Genomic DNA, 12,887 nt, shown 5'->3' with positions numbered 1-12,887 from the left:
CCAGACTATTTTACATTTTAGTGTTTCTATGATCACATCTACAGTTATTATCTGAGAGATTTCTTAGCTAAAGTTTCCATTTTCGCATTCGTATATCGTGTGTCAGATCTTATGTCTAAAAACTTTACCCAGGGAAGTCATGGAAAGTTCTACTACGGCATAGCTTTGCTCTGAAGCTATGGACGCTACCACTTGGCCAAGAAAGGGCCTGTAGCCTGTAGTATACCAATTCGTGGGAAGTTATGGAACTGACTTTGTTGATGACCGATAGACAAAGGCGGATCATATTTTTACTGCATGATAAATTTTTAAAAAATACCGTGAATATCAGGACCAGGACCAGGATTTTCGTGCCTATTGTTCAACATTGCCTTTTTTTAATTTATTTTTTTAATTAGTATCATTCCAAACATTACATTCATTTCTAATATCTAGGTGTTCTGTGTTAGACAACACTATCATCCTTATTTGGTAAAACAAATTTAAGCTTTTATTAACATTTTGTGAACAACATATTACATTTCATTTGCCGTAGCAGTTCAGATTTTTTACAGATGAGTGGATTTCACCTGCTTATAAGAGAAAAAACACGTTTTCAATTTACCTAACCTAACTTAACCTAAATATATAACGCATAATTCGTGGCAATAGAAGATTGTTACGACTTTTGCTTGAAATTATAATTATTCTATTTGACATTAGTTCCAATGATTCAACATTTTATATTCTACGTAACTCATTGGTACTATTCCAGGGTAAATTTTATTTAAGTAACTCATTTTCAAAATTTAATTTTGAATTCTCTGCAGAGCTTTCTTCCTGGTATTACAACAGCTAGTCCATATTGGTACAGCATACAACATGGCTGGCCTGAATATTTGAAATGCAAAAGGATGTTCCCAATACAATGTTCCGATTTTCTATTAATAAGGGGATAGAGATATTTGTCATATTTTTTACATTTGGTTTGAATGCTCTCAATGTGAATTTTGAAAGTTAAATTCTTATCTAGTGTCGCAACCCTACGAGATGCAACGCACCTTGTTTGACACAAACCTTGCATTCGGACTACAACTAGCTCCGACCCTGACTGGAGAACTGTCAACTGCCAACCGACTGACGGGTAACTGAATGATGGATGATGTGAGTAGATAAAAGCATAAAAAAGAAAGTCAAGTGACCGAGCAGATTAGCGTGCAAGTGAAATTATAAAAAAGGTGTTAGATTTGACTAATTTACTATTATTTTCTTAAATTTAGTGTTAAAACTGTTCGGCAAGTGTTACTATACATTGAACTATTGAATTTACTTATAACTATACATACAAAACAGGTAATTATTAGAGGAGTTAAAAGCCATGCACAACTTAACCTAAACCACACACATTTCACAGCAAAAGTACGGTCAGAAACTGCACAGGAAGTTGTCAGTAGCACAGACGAAAAACTAAGCGACTAAGAACACTTAACGTAAGTAGTTCATGCCTATTTATATTTAAAATGATATCATAAAACACTGAAATCGAAACAAATATTTATACGACAAAAAAGACAGCCACACTGATAAAATGTTTTTTCCTAACAAGGGATTTTATAATCTACCCTATCCTACCAGCAATAAACGGTTACAAAACTGGAAAAGTTCTTTAGTTGTCTGTCTGTCTGCTGTCGCAACATTTTATAAAATCCGTTTACGATCGGGGGCTTAAGTCGGTATGTCAAGAAAAGGTGACGGTCAGAAGCGGGGAACTTCTCCAGCGAATGAAAATCCACCGCCGGGTGTGAGTTGCGAGATATGTCGGAAGCCGGACAACAGCCGTATGGTAGCGTGTGATTCGTGCGGGCAGTGGTTTCATTTCGATTGTGTTAGTGTGGATTCGACTGTACAAGATGTGGAGTGGAGCTGCAAGAAGAAGCCGGCACAAATGGTGTTCAGTGGTGGATGGACGGCGAATTCAACTGATAGTCAGAACCTGCCAGTTACGCTTGGAAGTGGAATGCCGATGACAAGTGCTAGATCGACGACGAACATGATGGACAATCAACTGTCGCAATTGACATTTAGAGCGGGACCGACAGCGAGTTCGACAGGTAATCCATTGCCGCAAATTAATGTACACGACGTGAGTCAAGGCGAGGATGTTTTGGTGCACGAGTTGAAGTTGCTTGAAGAGAAACAAGCTTTGGAGAGAAGGCATTTGGAGGAACGAAAACAACTTCTACAACGATATGCAGCCGTCGACGGAGGAGTAGCCGGTGGTGGTGCCGGACTGAATCCTCAGGCGACAGTGTTTCAGTCGAGTATTGGCAACCTCTTTGGTCATTCTTCGCTAAACCAAAGCCAAGTTTCAGCGCGTCAAGCAGTCAGCAAAGAACTTCCCACCTTTTCCGGCGATCCGGAAGAATGGCCACTCTTTCTAGCAAGCTACGAGAGTTCTACTAGAAACTGCGGGTACAGCGACGAGGAAAACATGTTACGTCTTCAACGTTGCCTGAGGGGAAAGGCTTTGGAAGCAGTCCGTTGTCGTCTACGTTTGAGGTTATGGCTTTCAGTCTCAAATAAAAATCAAAAACGGATTTTTGCTTACATCCGACGTTTCGGACACATGTATTGTGCCATTTTCAAGGATCTATGGACAATGATACATTACGTCGTGTTATGTGTTGATTATGTTTTATGTACTCACTAGCTGTGTTCCGTTTTATCGTTTGCCCACAGCATAGGCAACATTTGTCCAACAGCATAAAACGCTACAACAAGAGTATCAGTTACCAGGCGATCAACATATGCAGGCGGACTTTCATATCGTCCGGATACTTACAGTTCCCCGTTCGGGTACTATACGGGAGTAGAAATCCGAAAACGATCCGGGTCGCAGAACTGAAAACGTAGTTGCCTGTTTTGGCGCCACTTTTACTCTTGTTGTGTCGATTCTGTTTCTATTGTTTGTTGCTGAACAGCATTTCTTCACCTATTGTGCTTGAATGTGTGTAGTACGCCAGCGTACGTGTTGCTTAAATTGTCTGTATCTGTGCGCTTGCTGACTGTGTGAGGTGTATTTATAATGTGGCATGTTTCGAGTATTGGTAAATTCTGTTTCTTAAAACTAGAATCAACAATCGTGGTACGATCGAATGCAAAGTTGTGTTGGTTTGCAGTCGAGTGATCTAGCAGCGCTGTTCTTTCTCGTAGTTGCGCTACCTCCAGGTCCTCCGTCGTCTTGCCTTGTTCCCACATGTTTTGCAGTCGATTGGAACAGGAGCGGTGACTTGTGATCCTCGTGTGCAGCTTGTTCGTCGTCATGCCTATATAACACGCAGAGCAGTCTGCGCATGGGATGTTGTCAATCACGTTGGATCTACTGTTTTTATCTGCAACATCTTTCACCGGCGGCTGCATGTTTCCCACGGTTTTTACGTTTTTCGAGCTGATGATGACGTTCGGAAAGTCTTTTTTGAGGAATTTTTGAATGTTTCCTGTCAACTTTCCAATGTTCACCATTGATCAATAGACGTTTTCTTGCGGTGGAGTGACGTCATTGTTGGTGGTGTTAATCGATCGTTCTCTCGATCGATCGATGAGGCGGTTGATCATTGTGGGAGGATAATCATTCAATTTTAGTTGAGTGAAAATGAGGTTGCGTGTTGTGTTGGGATCGATGTTGGTGGAGAATGTTTTGACGCGGTGGATGAAATTGTTTGCCACGTTCACTTTTTGTTTTATGCTGTGGGCGGAATGGTAATTGAGAAACCGTCCTGAGGCGATCGGTTTCATATACCACTCTGTTTTGACTGTTTGGTCGTCTTGACGAACCAACAACAAGTCTAGAAACGGATTTTTTCCGTCTTCTTCCACCTCTACCGTGAATTGGATTTTCTCGTGGTACTGATTGAAAATTTCTCTCACCTCGTCAATTTTCCCTTTGGGTACCGCCAACATCAGGTCGTCCACGTACTTCTTCAACACTGGCATCGGGAATCCGACTCTCTCAACTACGTTGTCCAGCAATGTCTCCATCACTAAGTCTGCGATGATTGGTGACAGTGGATTTCCCATCGCAGTCCCGAACACTTGTTGATAGAATTGTCCCTTGAACCGGAAATAGCTGCAGTCAATACAGAATTCGGTAATTTCTAGGAACAAGTCCAGGTTTATGTCGGTGTGCTGCTTGATGTTGTCCCAGGTATTGATAACGTCACGTAGTACTAGATCCTTGGGGATGCAGGTGAATAACGACACTACGTCCAAGGAAATGAGGACGTAGTCTGGCGGCAGTTGTACGTTGTTGATGTACTGGCAGAACGTGAACGAGTCAGTCGCATCGTACTTCCGTTCGATCGACTTTTGAATGATCTTTCCAACGTATTGCGAAAGTGTGTATGACGGTGACGTCATACACGGTACCACTGGGCGAAGTGGTAATCCCGGTTTGTGTGCTTGTGGGGCACCGTATATTTGGGGGGCTGTCGCTTTGTAGGTTTTGATCTTCATTTCGGTGGCCCGGTCGACGAGCTTCAGGTCGGCCAGACGTTTGGCAAAATTGTTGTTGCGTTTTTAGTACGTCGCTGTTGGATCCCGATTGAGTTTTCGGTACGTGCTGTCATCGTCGATCATGCGTTGCATTTTGCTCTCGTACTCATCGCGCTTCATCACCACCGTTTTATTCCCCTTGTCCGCCTCGATTACGACTAGTTCGGGATGTTGTTTCAAAAACGTTCTAGTCGCCTTGGTGGTGGTCCGATAAAAGTTGGTAACCGGATCGTGTCTTTCCTTTCCTTTCTCCGCGTGGAGAAAATTCTGTATCTGGTTGGCAACCGCGCACCTGTTGCGTTCCTGAATTTCATCAACGTTGTTGGTTTGGATAATGCTCTCTACATCCGCTATCAAATGGTAGATAGGAAGTTCGTTCCAGTCTGTATACGGTAGTGCAAACTTTGACCCCATACTTAGAAGCAGCTCAACGTCTTTGGGAAGTGTGACGTCAGTGCCGTTGTGTAACGATTTTACATTGATGCTGGGCGTCTGGCTGACGGTGGTTTCCAGCGATCGATCGATAATGGTGCGGTACTTCCTGTCTGTCCGACTTGTGTTGGTGTGGATGTGTCGGTTGAAAAACGACTCTTGGTTCTCGAAGAAGTTTTTGCTCACATTCTCCGGAACCACCTGGCTGATGCGCGTCTTGATATTGGAAAGGTTTTGCTTGTGTTGTTTCACTTTGTGGAAAGTGTGTTTGATTTCCACATTCAGGATCGCCTTCTTGAAACCGGACCACCACCAAGGCGACTAGAACGTTTTTGAAACAACATCCCGAACTAGTCGTAATCGAGGCGGACAAGGGGAATAAAACGGTGGTGATGAAGCGCGATGAGTACGAGAGCAAAATGCAACGCATGATCGACGATGACAGCACGTACCGAAAACTCAATCGGGATCCAACAGCGACGTACCAAAAACGCAACAACAATTTTGCCAAACGTCTGGCTGACCTGAAGCTCGTCGACCGGGCCACCGAAATGAAGATCAAAACCTACAAAGCGACAGCCCCCCGAATATACGGTGCCCCACAAGCACACAAACCGGGATTACCACTTCGCCCAGTGGTACCGTGTATGACGTCACCGTCATACACACTTTCGCAATAAGTTGGAAAGATCATTCAAAAGTCGATCGAACGGAAGTACGATGTGACTGACTCGTTCACGTTCTGCCAGTACATCAACAACGTACAACTGCCGCCAGACTACGTCCTCATTTCCTTGGACGTAGTGTCGTTATTCACCTGCATCCCCAAGGATCTAGTACTACGTGACGTCATCAATACCTGGGACAACATCAAGCAACACACCGACATAAACCTGGACTTGTGCCTAGAAATTACCGAATTCTGTATTGACTGCAGCTATTTCCGGTTCAAGGGACAATTCTATCAACAAGTGTTCGGGACTGCGATGGGAAATCCACTGTCACCAATCATCGCAGACTTAGTGATGGAGACATTGCTGGACAACGTAGTTGAGAGAGTCGGATTCCCGATGCCAGTGTTGAAGAAGTACGTGGACGACCTGATGTTGGCGGTACCCAAAGGGAAAATTGACGAGGTGAGAGAAATTTTCAATCAGTACCACGAGAAAATCCAATTCACGGTAGAGGTGGAAGAAGACGGAAAAATTCCGTTTCTAGACTTGTTGTTGGTTCGTCAAGACGACCAAACAGTCAAAACAGAGTGGTATATGAAACCGATCGCCTCAGGACGGTTTCTCAATTACCATTCCGCCCACAGCATAAAACAAAAAGTGAACGTGGCAAACAATTTCATCCACCGCGTCAAAACATTCTCCACCAACATCGATCCCAACACAACACGCAACCTCATTTTCACTCAACTAAAATTGAATGATTATCCCCCCACAATGATCAACCGCCTCATCGATCGATCGAGAGAACGATCGATTAACACCACCAACAATGACGTCACTCCACCGCAAGAAAACGTCTATCGATCAATGGTGAACATCGGAAAGTTGACAGGAAACATTCAAAAATTCCTCAAAAAAGACTTTCCGAACGTCATCATCAGCTCGAAAAACGTAAAAACCGTGGGAACCGCCGGTGAAAGATGTTGCAGATAAAAACAGTAGATCCAACGTGATTGACAACATCCCATGCGCAGACTGCTCTGCGTGTTATATAGGCATGACGACGAACAAGCTGCACACGAGGATCACAAGTCACCGCTCCTGTTCCAATCGACTGCAAAACATGTGGGAACAAGGCAAGACGACGGAGGACCTGGAGGTAGCGCAACTACGAGAAAGAACAGCGCTGCTAGATCACTCGGCTGCAAACCAACACAACTTTGCATTCGATCGTACCACGATTGTTGATTCTAGTTTTAAGAAACAGAATTTACCAATACTCGAAACATGCCACATTATAAATACACCTCACACAGTCAGCAAGCGCACAGATACAGACAATTTAAGCAACACGTACGCTGGCGTACTACACACATTCAAGCACAATAGGTGAAGAAATGCTGTTCAGCAACAAACAATAGAAACAGAATCGACACAACAAGAGTAAAAGTGGCGCCAAAACAGGCAACTACGTTTTCAGTTCTGCGACCCGGATCGTTTTCGGATTTCTACTCCCGTATAGTACCCGAACGGGGAACTGTAAGTATCCGGACGATATGAAAGTCCGCCTGCATATGTTGATCGCCTGGTAACTGATACTCTTGTTGTAGCGTTTTATGCTGTTGGACAAATGTTGCCTATGCTGTGGGCAAACGATAAAACGGAACACAGCTAGTGAGTACATAAAACATAATCAACACATAACACGACGTAATGTATCATTGTCCACAGATCCTTGAAAAAGGCACAATACATGTGTCCGAAACGTCGGATGTAAGCAAAAATCCGTTTTTGAGTTTTATTTGAGACTGAAAGCCATAACCTCAAACATCAACATAGTTGTCGTCTACTTCATCCTGCAAACTTACCGGGAGTATTGGCGACGTTGAAAACCCTCTTTGGGAGGCCAGAAATTATTGTTCACTCACTGGTGAACAAAATTCGCGATATGCCATCGCCGAAAGGAGAGAAGTTGCAAACGCTGATCGATTTCGGAATAGCAGTCCAGAACGTTTGCGCTACCATCACTTCTTCAGGTCTGGACGAATACATGTGCAACGTGGCCTTGCTTCAAGAGCTGACGGAGAGACTGCCACCTTCAATAAAACTGAACTGGGCGTACCACCGACAAGGGCTGAATAGAGTTACGCTATCGGAGTTCGGAGATTGGCTAGGAAAGCTAGTTGAGGCAGCGAGTATTGTCACGATACCTTCCATCAGCGCTCCGAAAGCAGAGCGACGTGGGCAGAAAGGAGACAACTACATCAACGTCCATTCAGAAAGCAGTACAAGCGTAGAAAATACTTCGAAAGAACGTTCGTCTGCTACACCGAAGGGTTGTTTCGCATGCCAGAATGAATGCAGTGGTCTTGAAAAATGTCCGAGATTCTTCGAAATGGACGTCGGGGCTCGCTGGACGGTTGTCAAGGAGCAAAAATTGTGCAGAAAATGTCTGCGGAAGCATTTCGGAGCCTGTCAGGTTAAAACGCCATGTGGGAGGCGTGGTTGTACGTTCATGCACAATAGCCTGTTACACGACGATAAGCGATACAACAAACCAGCAGCAACGGAGGCAGCGAAGCCACCAGTGGAAAATTCAACGATACAAAGCTGCAACACGCATTCAAAGGCGGCGACGAAAGTTCTGTTTCGCTACGTACCAGTGACCATCTACGGAAAAGGGAAGCAAGTTACAACTTACGCCTTTCTCGACGACGGATCGTCGGCAACGTTGATGGAGCACAGTATGCTGAGAGAACTGGACCTCAAAGGAGATTCCTATCCACTTTGCCTTGACTGGACAGGCGGTCAGCGACGGGAGGAAAATGAGTCGGTCGTGCTAGCTTTGAAGATTTCCGGTATGACTGAAGGCAGTGAAGTTTTTGAGCTACCAGAGGTGCATACAGTCCGCGATCTTTCACTTCCGAAACAGTCGTTGTCAGTCTCGCAGATGGCAACCAAATACAGCTACCTGAAGAAATTACCACTGGAGTCTTATGACAGTGTTTCTCCGCGAATACTGATAGGAATGAACAACTGTCGTCTGGGACACGCCTTAAGAAGTGTTGAAGGAGGTGAAAACGAACCAGTGGTATCTAAAACCCGTCTCGGATGGATATTATATGGACCTTGTGCAGTAGAATCAGGTGGGACAAACTCTGGCGGGTATCACAGCTTCCATATTTGCCCATGCGTCAAAGAGGAAGAAAGCGACTTGAATGCAGCTTTGAAGGAATATTTCTCGATTGAGTCACTGGGGATATCAGCTTCATCCAAATCACTACCATCGAAGGACGAGGAGCGGGCGAAGAAAATTCTGTCTACCGAAACACGTTTGATAGGAGACCGCTACGAGACTGGGCTGCTGTGGCGTTATGATCAAATCAGTTTGCCTGATAGTAAAGGGATGGCCTTGAAGCGTCTAGCATGTCTGCAGAAGCGGATGAATCGTGAACCCGAGTTAGCTGTAGCGATGCAAACAAAGATGTCCGACTACGAGGAAAAGGGTTACATCCGACGACTTTCAGCAGCGGAGAAGGCCGAGAAGCATTCGAATGATTGGTATCTGCCGAGTTTCCCGGTCACCAACCCTAATAAGCCCGGGAAGGATCGTGTTCGACGCAGCGGCGAAAGTTCACGGCGTTTCGCTAAACTCTTTTCTCCTGACGGGACCGGATCAGCTGGTATCACTGCTCACAGTTTTGTACAAGTTCAGAGAGTTCCATGTCGCCATTGTAGGTGACATTCGAGAAATGTTCTTTCAGGTCCAGATGAAGAAGCAGGACCAGCGAAGTCAGATGATTCTTTGGGACGACGGCAACCCAGGCAACGATCCCGAAGTGTACGCGGTGGCAGTCATGACGTTCGGTGCGGCCTGTTCCCCGAGCTGTGCACATTATGTGAAGAATCAGAATGCTGAAAGATTCGAAAAGCAGCATCCACGAGCGGTCGAGTGCATCAAGTATGAACACTATGTCGATGACATGTTGGCAAGTGTTGAAACCGAGGAAGAAGCTATAAAGCTAGCCACAGAAGTTCGATCCATTCATTCTCAGGGAGGTTTTGAAATCCGCAACTGGTTGTCGAATTCCAGCAATGTCGTCGAGAGTCTGCATGAGAACACTGCTACGGAGAAAAATATGAGTTTCTGCACAGAGATGTCGACTGAAAAGGTGCTTGGTATGTGGTGGGATACGACAACTGACACATTCACATTTAAACTGTCACCGAAGCATGACATGGATTTGCTGTCTGGAGTCAGGATGCCTACAAAACGTGAAGTCCTAAAGACATTGATGGCGATATATGATCCGATGGGGCTCATCGCTAATTTCCTCATATATTTGAAGATCCTTCTCCAAGAAATTTGGCGTTCAGGATGCGGCTGGGACGACGAAATCGATGGAAAGCTGTCTGAAAGGTGGATAACATGGATTGAAGCACTGCCAAATGTCCGTCAAGTCAGTATTCCTCGTTGTTACCGAAACGGAACGTCCGCCGAACAGACGAATAACGTGGAGTTGCACATTTTCTGCGATGCTAGTGAAAATGGAATGGCAGCTGTAGCCTACTTCAGATTCAAAGAAGGAGAGAAGGTGGAGTGCGCTCTTATCGGATCAAAAACGCGGGTAGCCCCTCTAAAGTTCCTCTCAATCCCTCGACTTGAACTTCAGGCCGCCGTATTAGGAGCTCGTCTCGCCGATTGCATCGTCAAGGCACATCGAATGAAGATTACACGACGCGTTTTCTGGACCGACTCCCGTGACGTAGTATGCTGGCTGCAGTCTGATCATCGGCGCTATAGCCAATTTGTCGCCTTCAGAGTCAGCGAGTTGCTAGATACGACACAAATGAATGAGTGGAGATGGTTGCCGACCAAGAAGAACGTAGCGGATGAAGGAACGAAGTGGACAAGACTACCAGACTTTCAGCCGAAGAGTCGCTGGTTCCGTGGGCCAGACTTTCTGTGGCAGTCCGAGAACGAATGGCCTGACAACAATAAAGATCAAGGAGAAAGGATGGAAGAAATCCGTCCCAGCATTCTTCATCACACAGTTGCAGAATCTTTGGTGAGTTTCGAGCGGTTTGTAAAATGGAGACGTCTGCTGAGATCGGTCGGATACGTTCATCGATTCATCGCTAACCTTCGGAAGCGAGTCCGTGAGGAGACAGTAGTCCAGGGCCCCCTCACTCAAGAGGAGCTTAAGCTGGCGGAGAATACCGTCCGTAGAAATTGTCAGCGCTGCAAAATACGCCAAGCAAATCCACAGCCCCAGCAATGGGAAGTCTTCCGCCAGCCCGATTAGCAGCGTATCAGCGACCGTTCTCCTACACCGGAATCGATTACTTCGGACCGATGTCAGTGCTAGTTGACAGACGTACCGAGAAGAGATGGGGAGTTTTGCTGACCTGCATGACAACCAGAGGTGTTCACATCGAGATAGCGCACTCACTGACGACAGACTCGTGCATTCTTGCACTGCGCAACTTCATTGCAAGAAGAGGCAGCCCGCTGCAGATCATAAGCGACCGAGGAACAAATTGCGCGAAGCCCTGCAGCACGTGGATAAGAAGAAACTTATGGTCGAATTTGTCAGTCCTAATACCAAGTGGACGTTCAATCCACCGGCCGCTCCGCATTATGGAGGCTGTTGGGAGCGTTTGATACAGTCCGTCAAAAAGACTTTGAACGATTTTGACCCTCCTCGTTTGCCGTCCGATGAAATATTGCGTTCCATGCTAATGGAAATCGAAATGATTTTAAATTCAAGACCGCTCACCGACATACCGCTAGATAATGACACCGAAACCCCCCTAACACCGAATCATTTTCTGTTAGGATCTCCCAATGGGAGTAAGCCCCCGATCGCTTTCGATGACAAACCAACTGTACTGAAGAGATCGTGGACGATAGCCCAGCTGTACGCTGACAACTTCTGGAAGAAGTGGGTGTTAGAATATCTGCCTACTCTGACGCGTAAAATGAAATGGTTCCAACCCGTAAAACCTATCCAAGAAGGTGACTTGGTGTTGATAGTGGACAGCAACCTCCCAAGGAACTGTTGGCCACGAGGACGCGTGGTCGAGGCAGTCAGAGCAAAGGATGGACAGGTACGACGCGTTACGGTACAGACAGCTAGCGGACTTCTGGAGAGGTCGGCGACAAAGGTTGCAGTGTTGGACGTCGGTGCAAAGGAGGTAAGTCACTTGAACAACAGTGACGTACCGAGGGGGAGTGTCGCAACCCTACGAGATGCAACGCACCTTGTTTGACACAAACCTTGCATTCGGACTACAACTAGCTCCGACCCTGACTGGAGAACTGTCAACTGCCAACCGACTGACGGGTAACTGAATGATGGATGATGTGAGTAGATAAAAGCATAAAAAAGAAAGTCAAGTGACCGAGCAGATTAGCGTGCAAGTGAAATTATAAAAAAGGTGTTAGGTTTGACTAATTTACTATTATTTTCTTAAATTTAGTGTTAAAACTGTTCGGCAAGTGTTACTATACATTGAACTATTGAATTTACTTATAACTATACATACAAAACAGGTAATTATTAGAGGAGTTAAAAGCCATGCACAACTTAACCTAAACCACACACATTTCACAGCAAAAGTACGGTCAGAAACTGCACAGGAAGTTGTCAGTAGCACAGACGAAAAACTAAGCGACTAAGAACACTAAACGTAAGTAGTTCATGCCTATTTATATTTAAAATGATATCCTAAAACACTGAAATCGAAACAAATATTTATACGACAAAAAAGACAGCCACACTGATAAAATGTTTTTTCTAACAAGGGATTTTATAACCTACCCTATCCTACCAGCAATAAACGGTTACAAAACTGGAAAAGTTCTTTAGTTGTCTGTCTGTCTGCTGTCGTAACATCTAGCATGAGCCATAGATACTTAACTTCATCTGAGCAATTTACTTTAAGGTTTCAAATAAAGAGCTTTTGGTTTATGTGGGAATATTATTCGTTGAGTTTTGGAAGCATTAGGAGAAATCTTCCATTTTTGCAAGTATGAAGAAAAATATCCAAACTTTTTTGCAATCGACTACAGATTAGAGGGTCTTGTCCCGGGAATCCCGGGACAAAAATCCCGGGAAATCCTAAAAAATCCCGAATCCCGGAATATTTTCGAAAATCCCGGGATTTCCCGAAATATCATGTTTAACTAAAAAATGCTGTTGTATTTTTTCAAGTAATGGCACAAAACAAGTGATGTTTTTTTGTGAC

This window comes from Aedes aegypti, chromosome 2, assembly GCF_002204515.2.
Source record: "Aedes aegypti strain LVP_AGWG chromosome 2, AaegL5.0 Primary Assembly, whole genome shotgun sequence".
In the NCBI taxonomy this organism is placed as follows: domain Eukaryota; kingdom Metazoa; phylum Arthropoda; class Insecta; order Diptera; family Culicidae; genus Aedes; species Aedes aegypti.
Note: the sequence above shows the minus strand (reverse complement) of the source record.